The sequence below is a fragment of the Stegodyphus dumicola genome, chromosome X2 (genome assembly GCF_044657685.1).
Source record: "Stegodyphus dumicola isolate Sdum_Otavi_A_Nest chromosome X2, ASM4465768v1".
Taxonomy (NCBI): Eukaryota; Metazoa; Arthropoda; class Arachnida; order Araneae; family Eresidae; genus Stegodyphus; species Stegodyphus dumicola.
The window spans coordinates 105,421,258-105,438,062 of record NC_140781.1 but is presented as its reverse complement, the minus strand read 5'-3'; the positions used below and the strand labels follow the sequence as shown (position 1 = coordinate 105,438,062).

General features: G+C 33.3%; 1 long non-coding RNA gene across 2 annotated transcripts; it reads right to left on the bottom strand.

The window, feature by feature from the left end:
- Positions 1 to 12,717: 12,717 nt before the first annotated feature.
- LOC146992861 (uncharacterized) lies at positions 12,718 to 15,090 on the bottom strand. Of its 2 annotated transcripts, XR_015038923.1 has the most exons (4): positions 13,741 to 15,090; positions 13,561 to 13,618; positions 13,373 to 13,451; positions 12,718 to 13,272 (listed from the first exon to the last, which is right to left on the bottom strand). It is a non-coding gene; the product is annotated as an uncharacterized LOC146992861 (long non-coding RNA). The 2 variants fall into 2 exon arrangements; XR_015038922.1 differs by having other exon boundaries at positions 13,373 to 13,618.
- Positions 15,091 to 16,805: the final 1,715 nt, after the last annotated feature.

Genomic DNA, 16,805 nt, shown 5'->3' with positions numbered 1-16,805 from the left:
GCAGATTGGCTGCTAACTAAGCGTTTTCATGGTTTCCATATGTGGAACCTATATACAGTCCAATTTCCCTTAGAAAGTCTTTCACGAAGCCATCCCTTCCCTTAGACAGGTAGCCCTCGAATGTTTCGCCATGACTAAATAAACTGAACCCAACTCATCATCTGTAAGAGAAGATATCAGTTCTTCATATCCTGGCGTGGTTGTTTGTGGAAAACCACTACCAGAGTTGGATTAGCCATTAAGGAAAGTAAGCACGTGCTTAGGGCATCAGGTAAAGGCAGCGTTACAAAAAGGTGCTTAAAGATTCAAAGAAAGAGTGCAAAGGGTTCACAAAAATAAAATTCTCACTGCAGATTTTAGAAGATACCTAGTGCACTTAATCCAAGCCCGAGAAAGAGGGAATGATGAGAAAGAGGCGTTATACTATAGATGTATGTGGAGGCAGCAAATTCTTTGAAGTGTAACGGGCATATAAAAGTCTAATTTGGCAATGAGCATTACTAAACATTCAGATAGCTGCTCTCTTTGATCGAAATGTAATCCAAACTACTGACATGATGTGTATAGTCGCACTTTGGCCTTCTTTTAAACTTCCAGACAAAGTCGTCCAGATATTGTCTATAGAACTGTCACGCTGAGACTACAAATCGATGTTGTTAAAACCGAATGTACCATGCAGTAGCTTCCGTTCATGTTTTGAGCATACACCATGCTTTATACCCTCTCATACACCCCATAGATGTCATGCTACGTATATGTGCATGCTGTACAATACCGGACCCTAAGTGATCTCCTAATTGATCTTTTTGTTGCATCTTCTTGTTTGTACTAACGTTACATTAATTTCTCCATTTCATTCTTAATTTTTATTATTTATATAATTGCAGAACTGATCAGCTATCGTGGATGACTTCTTAAATCGCAGTGTTTTACAGGAGCGGAAGCACGCTATCCACTAGGAAGGTTGGGATTTATGCTACTGACCGGGAAATTCGCTTAGCTACATATAGGAACTGTGTGCAGCCAAAATAAGATAAGATACTAAGTCACTAATTTTCTCTTTCCTTACCGCTTGGCTTCGTGTTCTAATTAGAAGCACGTTCGGCTGGCAATAGGGAAGTCCAGAATGCAAATCCAGGGGCGGTCATTCGCTGATATTTTCTATTTCAAATAAATAATTAAAGGCTCAACCAACTAACCAAGTGGTTCCCAAACGAAAATGTGGTAGACGATAATTCTTCACCACCAGCAGGTGGCGATTAGGTTACCACCTCCCCAACTGCCTTCTAAACGGGGAAGAATGTACGGAATTTTCTTTTTTCTCAATGCATGCTTTCATGATGTAATTAGAAGCACTTCTGGATGGCAGTCTTTAAGCCCAGATTTCGAATCCAGGATAGGTCATTTCTAATATTTTTTTTTTTTTGGCTCCTAAATAAACCTAATATTATACATCACCGTTCTATGGTGCTCTACACTCATCTACAATAGCACAATCTCAAATAGAGCTACCAGTGCTTTAATATCGAGATTAGTGTACATAGTGACTCTGAAATTGCAGTTTCGATGGTAATGGTTCAGAGGCACATGTTCTACTGTAGTGTGGATTAGGTTAACTTGTCTTTCTGGAGCTGTTTCCAAAGCAGAAGAGTGCTGATCACTCTACAGATTTAAGGCAAATGATAAGGCCTTTACCGAAGCTTATAAGTTGGGTAAATCAATGTCTACATGATATTTTTTCTGATTACATACTTTTTGTTTTGTGTCATATGTGGACAAACTGTATACTAGTTTTTATGCCTGCTTTGAATCAGACACTAATTTTTGTTTGCAGCACCACTATAGGGTTTGCAGTCATACCCTGCTACACGACACTTGAACCATTAGCATCTATGTTCACATATTGCTCAACTGATTTATTAGTTATAGCTTATGTGCATACATTTCTTTGTCATATGTGTATGTATTTTAATATGAATCTTTTGTAAAAAATAAATTAGACTTGCATATATGCATAGGCAAGCTAGTTTGCTATACGAAAAGAAAATAAAATTAAAAACCCTGTTCCTTAGACCATATCAACTGGCTGTTTATCCAATTCACATATATTGCTATAGCACCAGATGTTAAATTTAAATCGACCACTTCATTTGAAAGTTATAAAATGGACATTTGTATACTATGTTATCTTTTAGTACATGCTCAGCTGTTGAATTTTTATGGCAAAGGTCCTGAGGGCTATCTGCTTAAAAGAAGAGATGCCCTTCTTTGAGCACTTTTTGAATGAAACTGACTTGTATTCGTATTAAACATAGGGAAAACTGTAAAAACAGAGATGTAGCTAACCCACTTGATAGAATTCAAACCTAAATTGTATCACCAGTATTCTGTGTCTTATCTATTCGAGAACCGACACCGGTGGGTATTCTTCTAAAGCAAGATTTTGGTTTATGTTTGCATATAGATATTACTTATGCAGTAGATCATTATCAGACATATCAAAATAGTGATATCATTGAATGAAATTAAAAAAAATAATAATTCCATTTTGCTACAAACTTCATACACAGAAAACAAGAGAAATAATGCTTTGAATTTTGCTCATCAGAAGAAGCATTATATAATACAGCACTTTTGATGAGCACAGTTAATTGGTGTGTATATGTATTTTAATCAGTGAGCTGTTCTAAAAGATTTTTCATGGAATGGTCAGACTTTCTTAATTTCTCAACCAGACTAGCAGCATTGTTCATCTGACATGAGACAAACTTAAATTAAGATATACATAATTTTTAAAACAGGGCACATAAATTTCTATATAATGGCTAACATAAATTATATTTTATGTTAGCCATTATATAGAAAACTGGCTAAATAAACAGAAAATCTAAAAAATACAGCCGCCTATTCCACAAACCAAAAAAAAAAAAAAAAAAAAAAAGGACAAATAATCTTAAAATGAACTCAATGATTGCAGACTATAGTAATAACAATTTATTCAAAATGAATGTAGATACACTATTTTACTTTTAAATATGTCAAGAAACTTGTAGTGATCATCCAGCTAATTCAGTTTGCTTTTAAAAAAGTGTGCATTGAAATAAATAAATAAAAAAAAAAAAAAAAAAAAACAAGAATTTAAAGAAAAAAGAACAAGAGCTTTTCATTATTAAAAACTGTTATGACCTAGAAGAAATCTAATCATATCCTTTGACATTACCATCCATGCACACCAATCACATAATCATCCACCTAGTTGGAGGAAAATGGTTTTAGGTAATGAATGTATTTTGCTTTTTTAATTCCCCTGATATGAAACTCAGCCAGATCAGATTCATGAATTTAATTGTAAAATACGGGTATTGAGAAGCAACTGTCATTGGCGAAGGGCTTGGGCATACTGTAGATGACAGTAGGAATCTGCCCCATAGTTATCCCTATGGGACGGATGGACAGAGGACTAATGTCAATTTCAAAAATATGTCTCTGCAATAATATTTTATGAAATTAATTATGTGAGGTTTGTTTGGTGCATTATGAAAAATGAGCACTATTTATGAACAACTTAAGATACTTAACAGTAAATTATCATCACATACATCACAAAAAAGAAATGTATCTCTTTGAGTGCGCATATAGTGAGCTTGGATATATATATATATATAAAAGTATATTTTATTTAGTATTGTAATATATTATTCTTTTTCATATTTTTATGTTAAATGATAATTCTTAAATAGATAAGAATGAATGAATTTATAAAAACAATCATCTCAACCTTTATAATAAATGACACCTAAAGGTTTTCTTAAAATTTAATACAGTTATTCCCATACATGTTGATTTGGCATCCATAGTTGTTATGGCCAACCTATTATAATGCAAATAACAGAAGAAAAAAAATACAAAATGCATTTTAAATGAGAACAGGCCACATCATAATAATCAAAATAATTTGTACTAAAATTCCAATCATAAGCAAAAATATACAAGTATAAAATAAAAAAATACAAAAAATATTGTTCTGACATCAAATACAAAACTGCTTACTTTGCTTATAGTACTTAACATTTTATTCAGGGTTAAATTAAAACATCAAAATTCTCAACATTAGAGATACAGAAAATATATTAAAAAAATGTATATGATATAGTATACAATCTCAGCATGCACAATTTATCAATTAAATTCGACTTCCTTTATACGTATTTTTCAAATCATGAGAAACAGTTTTTGGCTGATTTTTGTGATGAAAAATTAGAAGATATTTTCCAAGAAGGGATGCTTTAAGGCAAACTGGCTTGCATTCATCACGTGGAAAAATCATGACGACGTTTATGCAGGCAGTCCATTCACCAGGATTCAAGCTATTAGTGTTCAGCTTCTCACCAGCTTGTCCACTGGCACACAACAGCCTCTTGTAATACATTATCTGCAGACATGAAATCCTTCTGTATTTATATGAAAAGAAAAAGTTATACATTCAATATTAATTACAAAACCCATTTTCATACATGCCTACTGACAAATTATAAGTAATCCGCAACTCATGATGAGTATTGTTCCAATAGTTCCATCATAAGTTCATACTGATGTAACTCAGGGTCTTAATAAAATTATACCTTGGTATGTTTGATTATATTGTTATGAATAAGGCTTCTGTTTCACATGAAAATGGTTTAAGGAGGTATAAACTTATGTGACATTTATAAACAATTTATTTGCATACATTCACATGAATTTTATAAAATTAATACATATACATCCCTTTCATTAGTTGATAAGAACAAAAATATATACAAAATTCTTTTAATTAAAATAATGGATAAGTAACTGTTACTTATTTGAAAGAATTACATATTGTAAAATACAACTTGGTGAAAAATTATTATTCAGGTATGATCAGAATCCTATAAAAACAATGCACATATGCATAAGCTGTTTATATTTTTCGTTAAAATAAACATTTGATCTGGACAACTGCATACTTTTATTTCAAGATGCTTTTTTAGTTAGGACTACCTAATATACACTAATGTTTGTGAAAATCACAACCATGAAGGAATTATGCACTTTGAACCAAACTTACATGAAATGTAAAGTGAGTTAAGACATACAAATGATTAGAATTACAAAGGGATTATGCATGCATGAAATGAGAACTGGCAGTTGTAAAGGACTGTAAAGTTGTGCTGAAATCTGTTTATCATCCTCCGTCTGCAGTGAACATTTAATTTGTGCTCGGTATGCCTCGTCAACAGCAGAGGATGCCATACCAACAAGTTTGAACGAGGCCACATCGTCTGTATGCAAGAGGGTGGACTTTCATATCAAACAATCACAGCCCGCACGCAGCACAATGCCACAACAGTGATGCATGTTTGGAAGAAATGGACAGCGAGAACCAAACAAGGTGAAATCCTGGCAATGGGTCACACAACAGCACAGGACGACAAACACCTCATCTGCATGGCTGTGATGGATTGTAGAGCATCCTCTCGTATGTTTGTACAATATTGGAGCACTGTTACAAGTGTTCGTCGCTGTCTGCTGCAACATGAACTACATGCAAGGGTTCCTCTATGCAGGATTGCCCTGTCGCTGAGTAACAAATGCCTCCGACTTCAGTGAGCACTGCAACTCAGTGCGTGGCGTGCTCTGTGGCAACAAGTTGCTTTCTCCAACAAATCTTGCTATAATCTGGAGTATAATAATGACAGAGTATGCATTATTTGATGCATTCCAGGCACTATATTTTAGGGGAAAAAAAAAATGCCTGTGCACAAGCCTTCTTTAAGGTACAACAGGTTTTGCATCTTCCCCAGATATGTTGCTCAATCAGCATGCCTAGGATTTCATCGGTCAGCGACTCGCACGTACAGCTAGTGGGCCACACACTGAAACTGAACTTTCACGTCAAGTCAAAGCCATTCCCCAGGATTACATTCAGAACCTATACGATTCAATGCCACGATGTGTACAGGCTCTCGCTCAGCATGACAGAAACCCAAAGTACTGATTTTCCAACTTTCGTTTTTTTTTTTTTTTTTTTTGTTTGTTTGTAAATGTGATCGTTTACTTGTATCACTATCGGTAATATGCGGAATAAATTTCATTCATTTCCGACAATTCCTTCATGGTGTTGCATTTTTCACAAACATTAGTGTGTCTACAGCTTCCAGTGCCTGCTCAGCATCCTCTCGTATGTTACTGAAGATAAATGACTAACTGAAGACAATTTTTAATCTCTATTGAAATGCCCGTAATGATTCATTGCTAAGCACAGAATCTTAAATAACACTTGTAACTCCTAGCAATGCCTCATTCTGCCTCTAGTCCACCATCAGAAAACTCCATCAACCTGCTGTGGAGGAAGCTCCACGTTTATAAAATCATTGCCATCATCTTCAAAGGCAGAGTTACAGAGGTTCTGGGAATCCCATATTATCTTTAAATTCTTTCAAAGCTTTTCTCAAGCCTTTTCTTGTACAATGCAATCATAAAATGCTTGTTGAAATTCTACTCAGTATCAACTGTAATCTCCAAATGCGGCTTTATGAATTTGTGTCCATCATCTATACAAATTACACTGACCAAAAAAAAAAAAAAAGCATTATCTAATTTTTAAAATTACATTATCTTTCGGCTATGCCGAACTGGATGACGAAAGGGACAATTCTCAGAACCCGCACATTTCGAGGAAACCCGTGTAGCTAGGTTACCATTTTCACTTACTACAAAGACAACGCCAAACAATAATCGATTATCGCTCAGATTGGGAACACGTGATCCTTCAGAAGCAGAACTTACATCTGATTGGTTCATTTCTACCCTGGACAGAGTTTCAGCTGAAACATTTTTGGCAAGGTTTGAAGAAATATCACATAGCCGCTACATTGTTTCTGTAGCTAGGTGGGATTCTTTTTTTTTCTAAGAATCCTCCCATTTAAACCACTGCTACCAAAAACTTGTTTCTCAGGAAAGTCCCGTCTAGCAGGGACTGTTGATAGAAGTAAACAACCGCTTTAATCAACACTCACTAATAATATAGTAAAATCACAATGACCAAAATTAGCCTCAATCACTATGTCTAATCCGTTTTCAAAACACATGTTTCACTTTTGTGATAAGAGGAGAGTGGAATGTTGAAATAAACATGAGCTCAGCATAAGAGGGTATAGGTAGTGATCACTTTAGGTTTTCTACAAATGACATTCAGTGGATGAGTTGAATGTTGCCTTTTTTTCCCTCCGAGATAGCTAGATGGTGTTACTAGGTGGCTTAAAGTACAGTCAAAAGTCTTTAATCTGGAATGATCTATAATATGGACCTCAAAGCTACAAACTTTCTGCACATGTTTAAACGCATGCGCATATGCGTTTAATGTATAATGGACGGTATAAGCTAAGCTAAAATTATCTATTTCAGTTAATGTTGCAGATCGCGTCGTTCCTTATTCTTCTAATTGGATCCGGCTTATTATTTTTTGCAGACTGTTAGAGCAATTTTATAAAAAGGAAGCTTGAACTTTCGATTATGTCAAAAAGAGTTTCCGATTCTGGAGATATCAAAGGATTTACAAGCGAAAGCATGTTTTGATGTCCATGAAACAAAAAGTGGAATTGCTGCAAAAAATGGTTAAAGGCATGAAGAAAGTGACAGAGAGGTGATTTGTTTCTCTAACCATTCCGAAATCTGTTTATCAATTTCGCGCTGCTCTGCGGGAGAGGAGGGGGTACGTTGCAGCGCACAATGAACTGGAAGTTGATCTGTCAGCACTATCCTCATCTTCAGGGCAGATGTTTTTATTTTATTCGGCTTATAATTCCTCACTAAATGCAGTATTTCATCTCGATGTACTCTGTCTTTGATATGATTTAAATCAAATTCATCATTATAAATATCACGAATACACATGAAATAGTTTTCTGGTTGCAATTTTCTAATTTCAACTATGCGTAATGTATGCTTTACACATGCGCATGTTGAAAGAAAAGTTTATTAAAGTAAACAAATAAATATTAAACTTTTTTTTGTAAATTTTGATACCCTTTAGATCATAACTGCTCTTTATTTCATATTTTTAATTTTATAATTTCTGCATGCCATCTTAAAAGATTTAAACTGATGAGCTATAATACAAAAAAACCGATAATCCGAAATCGCCGAAGAGTCCAAATTAAAGACTTTTGACTGTTTATGATAACCAAATGAGCACCACAGCATTTAATGGGTTAATATATGACATAATTACACAGATTGGAATTTGCTAGCAAGTTTGCCCTTGAAACAGAAAAGAAAATTAAAAATCCTGCTCCAGAGGACATTCCAGCTGGCAACTTTATGAAATTTATATACTACTGTTACGAAATAATTTGATCCAGTTTTGTGAAATTAACAAAATATATGGCATTAATGAACTATACAATCATCTGATGCATATTTTAACTTTGAATGTCAAATCAGAATAGGGATTTTTTTTTTTTTTCCCACTGTGGCTGATTCTTACCTTTAGTCATAAAGATGGCTATTATGATGCATGTTGCTTTATCAAAGACCTGCCAATGATGGATTACTATATTCCTGCCCCACTTTACAGTGCTGAAATTTATTCAAAATATTTCCCTCATTTTCCACTTTTTTCAATAAATTAATTAGAATGAGCTTTCCTATAGTTTAAAATGTATTTGTTGATGTGGTAACCATTGTCTTCCTTACAAAGACAAAATCCCATAAATACATACAAAGGTTACATTGAACCTTTCTTCTTGTAATTTTTTACCTTAATGCCAACTTAACACAAGAACTGTTGAAACACAGTGAAGCAAACACAAACTGACATTCATTCTATGATTTCAGCTGCATACTCAACTTCTCGCCTACGACTCTGCAGTTGTGCAATTCTAAGATGTTTCTTCAAGTAAAAAATTGGTCGATGTGTACATGGATACCGAGGATGTGTAATTCTTAAAAACGCACCAAGCAGTCGGTGATTTTTCATTGTTTTTCTTGAAGTCCTGTTTTAGATATTTTTGCATGTTTACAGAATTAATTCAAATTTGTAACCGGCGATATGATGAGTCAGCGATTTTCTAAAACACATGAAAACAATCGATTTGGTGACTTGGCAATTTTTTTAAAACTCGCCAATCTGGACCGTAATATCTAGTTTTACCATATTGCTGTTGTGAAAAGACATGTTTGAAGAAGAGTACAAGTTTAACAATTTAAAAATACTGTAATCCTAAAAACAAATCATATGAACCATGGTAGACAAAAAAATAAGAAAGGCACTGCAAAAGCATATGGTTAGACATGGCCAGAATCTCATAAAAAATAGCACACATTAGCTTCTTGGCAAAACATACTTTGGCTCAACTTCAATGTTAATGTTTCTGGTTAAGTAGAAGCAACATTAAAACTGGTTTGCAGTAAATGCTGCCAAATGAACACATAACTGAAATATTTGCTGATATTAAGAAAAATATTAATTTGTTCAGCTAGACATTTAGCACCAATGCTCATCTAATAACAACAAAATTATAAATTTGTTCACAGAATGTAATAAGAAATTTGTGTAAATAAGTACATAAGCAGCAGCAACAACAACAACAAAAGGCACATCAATATCACTGCCACACCATACAATTACGTTTGAATAAGAAAACAGAGTTATGCGCACAGCATTGAAAGAATACCTTTGAAGTACACCATATTCGTTTCTTACCCTGAATCGAGCAGAACCATGTAATTATTTAATCTGCAACTACATTTTGAAATTTAATAATACACACAAATTATATACATTTAATACACATTTTGTACCGAAATTAAATAATTACAAATATAGTTTTTACTAACCTATACATGCAGAAATTCAGGGAAAAAAGATCGCCAGATCGCATTTACCAGTTTGCTTTAAAAAAATGAATTAACATAAATAATTACAATTGAAAACCTATTCATTTAAGCAAATAATGGATTATAAATTTTAATTTTACCTTACAATCAAGAATGAGAATAGCCACTTCACACCCAACAGGCAAGAGAACATTAACTGGGCTGAATAACAAAACAACCATCACAGCAAAAGCTACTGCTTCTTGCTGCAATTTTTAATTTCGCTACAAATAACAGAATACTACTAGAATTGCTTACAATAAGTGTACATAGAATGTTAGGCTTTTGGTATTAATATTACACACTCTAGCTCGGCTGAAGTTAATATGTTAATGTTTCTGGCTAAGCATGTTCAACTAGATGCATTATTAAAGCTGATTTCGGCTCATTTCGGATACCCGGCTCTTGGCTGAATTTCGCGAGTTTTTGGCCGCCATCTTGGATTTCAGAAATGCGCGAAAAAGCGCATTTCGAAATCCAAGATGGCGGCCAAATATTGTTTTCCCTATCCGAGGGAAGTGGACAGGGAAAACAATTCTGAACAACCAAAAGGAAAAATTGAACTTACCCTTGTTCATGTTGACATGATGACGCCTGACATTCCCTATTTCTTCAACATATATTGCAAAATGAAGATACTTACCCCTAGATGATATTGCTTGTACAATCTTTGTCTTTTTAAATTATGTTATTTATATTTATATAAAAATTTCACTTTTTAACAAGAAAATTTTTATCCAGGTTATCACAGTTTCACCTTTTCACAAGAATATTTTTATCCAGGTTCTCACAGTTTCATCTTTTCACAAGAAAATTTTTATCTTCTTTCTCACAGTTTTGCAAGAAAATATGTATCCAGTTTCTCACAGTCAACAAGTTCACAAGTAACTGTGTATATGATAACCAGGGCTGGAAAGGGAGCATATGTCCGTGGGCACATCATCCAAGGGAAGCCAAAATGATGTTACGAATTTTTAGAGTTGAATGTTTTCCATTTTTGGCCAGTAGTCGGGAGGGGCACAAAATCTTCAGTTGTCCCTGGGCGCTGAAAACAGTAACTATGACTCTGCCGATAACTTATAAAATTTCATTTTTTCACAAGAAAAACTGTTATAGATTCATTCCTTGTTAAAATCCAATGCTTCGTTTCACTGAATTCCACTCTTATAGATCGAGGCCTGTTCATCAGATCTGAAAAAGAACAATTTTTACAAGCATTTTGAAATTAGAAATGATTCCATTTCCACATCACCTTAAGACTTACACGTACTTAAAAAAAGAAAAATCTTTTCTTCTGCTTTTTGACTATTCATTTTAATTGAAGCATTACCAAATTTTGTAAATTAGAGTTTTTATAATTATATTTAAATCAGTTATTTATAAAAAATATTTATGCGGGTATTATCATATAATTTCATTTAAAAAATAGGCACTATCTATTTTCACATTACTTGACGTTACATGCAGGTTAAAGTGATTTTTAATTAAATCTAAATTTGATAAAAAAATTAGAAACAGTAAGAAATGTGATTAATGATATTAGTGAAACAAAATAGTTACAAATAATCCCAATTTTTAAGCTAGTACATGTAAGACTAGGAGATAGGAATCCTGATGCGTTTTTTTTTACGAGGTTTCGCCAGGAGCCATAATCCTCTAATTTTAATGTGCACACATATATTTTATATTACTTACCATTCAGCACCATATTTTGCATTTTTCAGCAGTATTACTTGGCAGTTCACTATTTGGAGTTTTTTGTAGAGAAAATATCCATGTTATATATGTTCAGAATACGAGATAAATAAACAAGATTTTAAATTTCATGATCGTCGAGATTTCCTGTGGTGGCAGCAGTTGCTCAGTTCCTTCGCTTTCAGGTGTGGCCCGCATCAGTCGTTTCAACTCGGATGTGTTTCTTGAAAGAAAAACCTGGCTATACCCCCAGGTACTGGGTTTGTCATCCGAGTTGATTTCTCCATCTGCTTCTTCCCTCGTCTAAGTGGCAGCAAAATGTTATTTTTGAAGTCCCTAAACAAAATATCCATATTATGCATATTCAAAATACAAGATAAGTAAACAAGATTTTAAATTTCATGATCGTCGAGATTTCCTGCAGTGGCAGCAGTTGCTCAGTTCCTTCGCTTTCAGGTGTGGCCCACATCAGTCGTTTCAACTCAGATGTGTTTCTTGAAAGAAAAACCTGGCTATACCCCCAGGTACTGGGTTTGTCATCCGAGTTGATTTCTCTATCTGCTTCTTCCCTCGTCTAAATGGCAGCAAAATGTTATTTTTGAAGTCCCTAAACAAAATATCCATATTATGCATATTCAAAATACAAGATAAGTAAACAAGATTTTAAATTTCATGATCGTCGAGATTTCCTGTGGTGGCAGCAGTTGCTCAGTTCCTTCGCTTTCAGGTGTGGCCCGCATCAGTCGTTTCAACTCGGATGTGTTTCTTGAAAGAAAAACCTGGCTATACCTCCAGGCACTGGGTTTGTCATCCGAGTTGATTTCTCCATCTGCTTCTTCCCTCGTCTAAGTGGCAGCAAAATGTTGTTTTTGAAGTACCTAAACAAAATATCCATATTATGCATATTCATAATACAAGATAACTAAACAAGGTTACGATAATGAAAACATAAGTTAGCGTATATATAAACACTTTTATTAAATGTTTTAATATTTTTTCTAAAAGTGTTCTTTCTGTTGTTTAGTTTTAATCTTTTGTTAACTACATACTCTTTTTAACTAGAAAATAATAATTGAACATAGTACAAAAATACACAATTACCACAAAAGGGTGGCAAGTTTAAGAAATTAATAATGTAAGATTGAATCCTTATATTTAAAATAATAAATAAACGGTAAAATTAAAATAATAAACATAGTATGAAAATACATATTTAAAATAAACAGGCTGGAAACATTAAAAGTAATGAATTCACCTGTATATTTTCTGACTGAAGATTCATTTCTTTCCATGATTCATTTATCATTTCTGCAATATTCTTTACCTGAAAGGGGTGATAAATTATCCTTAACAATAAAATGTTTTCTGGTAAGAAGTAGGCTGGAAACCTTTAAATTAATCAAGTCACCTCTATGTTTGTCAATTTATCTGTCAAAATTAGTTTTCTTCTTTCTTTTATTTATTTTTTTGGGATTACCTAATTTGCAATAAAGTTTTTTTTACTGAAAAATAAGTAGGTAAACATATACTAATAATAACTAAATAAATTTTACAGTTGCTTTTACTGAAGGAGTAGTATTAAAATAAAGTAAAGCACTAATTTGAAACATAAGCTGTGAATGGTTAAAATTTTGTCTTACCTCTGTCATAGTATTTCATGACATTTTGGATCTGCAGCTGTGAAAGAAAGTTTATTTTAATGAAGGAATAACAAAATATATAAAGAATAGCTCTCATGTCAAAATAAAAGTTGAGAATAACTGAAATACACATTTACCTCTTTATGTAAAAGATATGCAACATTTTCGCAACATTTCCATCCTTTTGTTTTCTGGGCTCTGTTTTTTGGTTGAATTCTAAAAGGAAATAAAAAATAACAATTTCATGTAGTGAAAAACAAAAAGGTATTAAATCAAAATTTGTGGACCATCTGAACATTTACACAAATTATAGTAAACAATTTACTTGTATGCTTTTCTTATCATTTATTCCAGTTTTAAAACTTGGTCTGTGTTCCCTTACTCTGAAAAATAAGCACATAGATTATAATGGTATGTAATTTAATATTTAAATGCAATTTTTGTATGTATATATATGTAAATAAATAAATTATGTCAAAAATAATGTTATATTTGTTGGTTTTACCTCATTTATCATCATCTTCCTGAATGAATGGTATATCATCATCTTGTCGGGCAGATTTCTTTGGAGGCATCAGGTCCTCAATTCCTTCGCTTTCTGATGTTGGTTCCTCCAACATTTTAAGTTCAAGGCCGACTTTTCCATGGCCTGGATACACAGCTTTAATGTCCTGTAGAAACTGAGCAAGTCTTTCTCCATCATAAGTAAAGGGCTTCAAGCGGAACCGCCTGTAATAATGTACAGCCATGTACTGCGTGCAAATATCATCTGTTCTCTTGCTCTTTATAGACCTCTTAAAAAGTTTGTTTTCACCCTCAAGATCATTTATAGTGTTCTGTTTATCATCGGGATCTACAAATACGCCTGTAAATAAAGGATTAATGAATGTTAAGGATGAAAAAAAAAATGTCACTCATTAAAAAAAAAGACACATATTTACCTTTCTTGTGATTGGTAGTTTTATGTGTTGCTGCCGGAAATAAATTTTCTATCCTTTTATATTGTGGAGCAGAGTCAGTGTATATGAAGGTGGTTTCTGGGTGAACATGACGTTTAATGCAAGGCCACAAATGCCTTTTGCTTTTTCCTTTAACCTTGAAAAATAATCCTTCTTTGTCTTCTCGACAGTAGATGCCTAAAACTACGATGGTCATATTTATGGTTACCCTGCCGCGGTTGTACTTGCGGCGGGTCAAAAATGTTTCATCAATTAATATAGATTTTCCTTTACCACCTAACATTCTGCTATGATGAGAGGCAAAAATTTCGCATACCTCACGACAATATGATAAAAAGTCAACAATAGTCTCATTTGCAATTACTGGTAATTTTTGCTTTTCCCTCCATAGCTTTAGCTGCTGATTTATGTAGCTGAAACTGTGATCTAGAACAAAGTACACAGTTATGACTAAAGCTTCCCTTATCGGGATTTTTGTACCTTCGAAAAATGTGTTTTCAATGGGGTTAATCATGCCAGAGCAGTTGTTGCGATTTCTCAGGCTGCAGACCCAACGCCATCCCAGCTTTGATTCCTTTCTCTTGTTGCTTCTCATCGGTGCCTGGCACTTGGGGCAAGGTGGTGCCTCATCCTCTCTGGGAAGAAGTCCAGCATCGGTGGCAAACTCAAGTGCAGCTGCCTCTGTATTAATTAAATGCATGTCAGTAATTAAACAGAAATATTTCAGTTTTTCATGCAAAGAAGCCATATTCAAAAAAGTCAGTACAGTGACAGAAATAGTTTAATGAAATTTATTGTTAGAAATTTCAGAAACTTGGCAATTATGCAAAAGTCAAAACTATCAGAAATAAAAAAGTTTAATAAAGATGAAAAGTAATTATAAGTTTAATTAAACAATATTAGTACATTATAGGAAGATAGAGAAGTGAAAAGTTCAAACTAGAAAGTAGTATTACAGAAAAAAAAAAAAAAAAAAAGGAAAATTATATTAAAATATTAAAAAAATTAATATTATTAATAATATTAAAAATTAATTATTAAATAATATTAAAAAATGTAATGGATGAAAATAGATTAAAAGTAAACTTAGCTTTGGCAAAGTCCAAACCACGTAAGTACCAAGGTACTGATTTTTTTTAGTACCTGACAGACAGACAGACAGCTATTTGCTTAACCGCGGCAAAATATGATCGCGAAAAATCTTCTTTTTTTAAATTTATTTAAAATATTTTCGAAAAAAAAGTATTTTACTTTACAAATAAATGTTTTTCGGTACATATGTTTTTTAAAACATTTTTAAACAGAGATGCAGAAGAATAATAGGTATTGTTATTTTTGTGTGCAGATATGCGTGCGTGATGAACTAAAAAATGATTTTGAAGGTTTCGTGGCATATTTATCCTCTCAAAAATATGCAACTTGCTCAACTTTTCGATTTTATTAAATTAAATAAGGCCTATCGATTTTTTTTTTTTTTTTTTAAAGCACTGACAATGAAAGCTGTTATGTTCTATTTTTGCGTTTTTATCCCAAAGCGCGTTAGCCCAGAAAGGCTATTAATTTTGTTTTCGCATTTTGCGTTGAACTGTTTCTACCGAATATTATCACTGTGTGTTATATTTAAAGATATTTAATAATAAAGAATCAGCATAAATATACATATGTTTAACGTACATAACATTTATGCAGATACTGTGATAAAACAACGGTACCTACAGCTATGAAATTTTGAATATGTACGTCACCACCCGAATATGGGCATCTGAAAGCTCAAATTTGTAATTTGTTTTATTAACTATTTAACATTTTGTAAAGCATTTATGTGTTTTTGATTAAGAAACTCGACGATTTCTAAGCGAGCAATGGCAACACTGTTCGGCGCAAGACTGTCTATCGGAAATTCTAAAGATATGCTCTTCTTTTAAATGTTTTGTCATATTGCTGCTTAAGAGAGAAGACAGTTGGGATGTACAAAATTTAAAGACCGCATGTCTGTTGATTTTGAAAATTCATTTCCAATGAATTTAACAATTGTTTTCAGTTGGCGAGAGGTATACATCTCTGTTGTACACTATTATTGGTAACCTTTAATTGTTGGTTATTTGTTACATTTTTTTGTCTTTCATATTGCCCTGGCTGCATTGGAAATTTCGTGGTTTTCCTCGTGTGTATACGAGCCAGTACAATTACACTAATGAATCATATCACTTAAATAATGTGAATAATTATAGAATTATTATATAAGTGTAGAATAATTGGGATGGTTGTTATGTTCACGAGTTGTGTGTAAATGTAATTAATTAATGAAGATTTCAGCAGCGGCCTGGCGGTAAAGTGTGTGAGCACTGGTAGTTCTGTCCGAAGTTCGAATCCCGCTAATGCGCCGGTTGATTGTTATGTTCACGAGTTGTGTGTAAATGCGTGGCTTTGTGTGATTATGTCATTAATTAATGAAGGGTTTAGCAGCGGCCTGGCGGAAAAGTGTGTGAGCACTGGTAGTTCATCTCATTACACATATACTAGCTACGCATATATACATTATAGACAGTGGTGTAACTAGAATTCTTGGTCCCGTATGCAAAATAATTTCCTGGGTCCCTAAACCAATAAA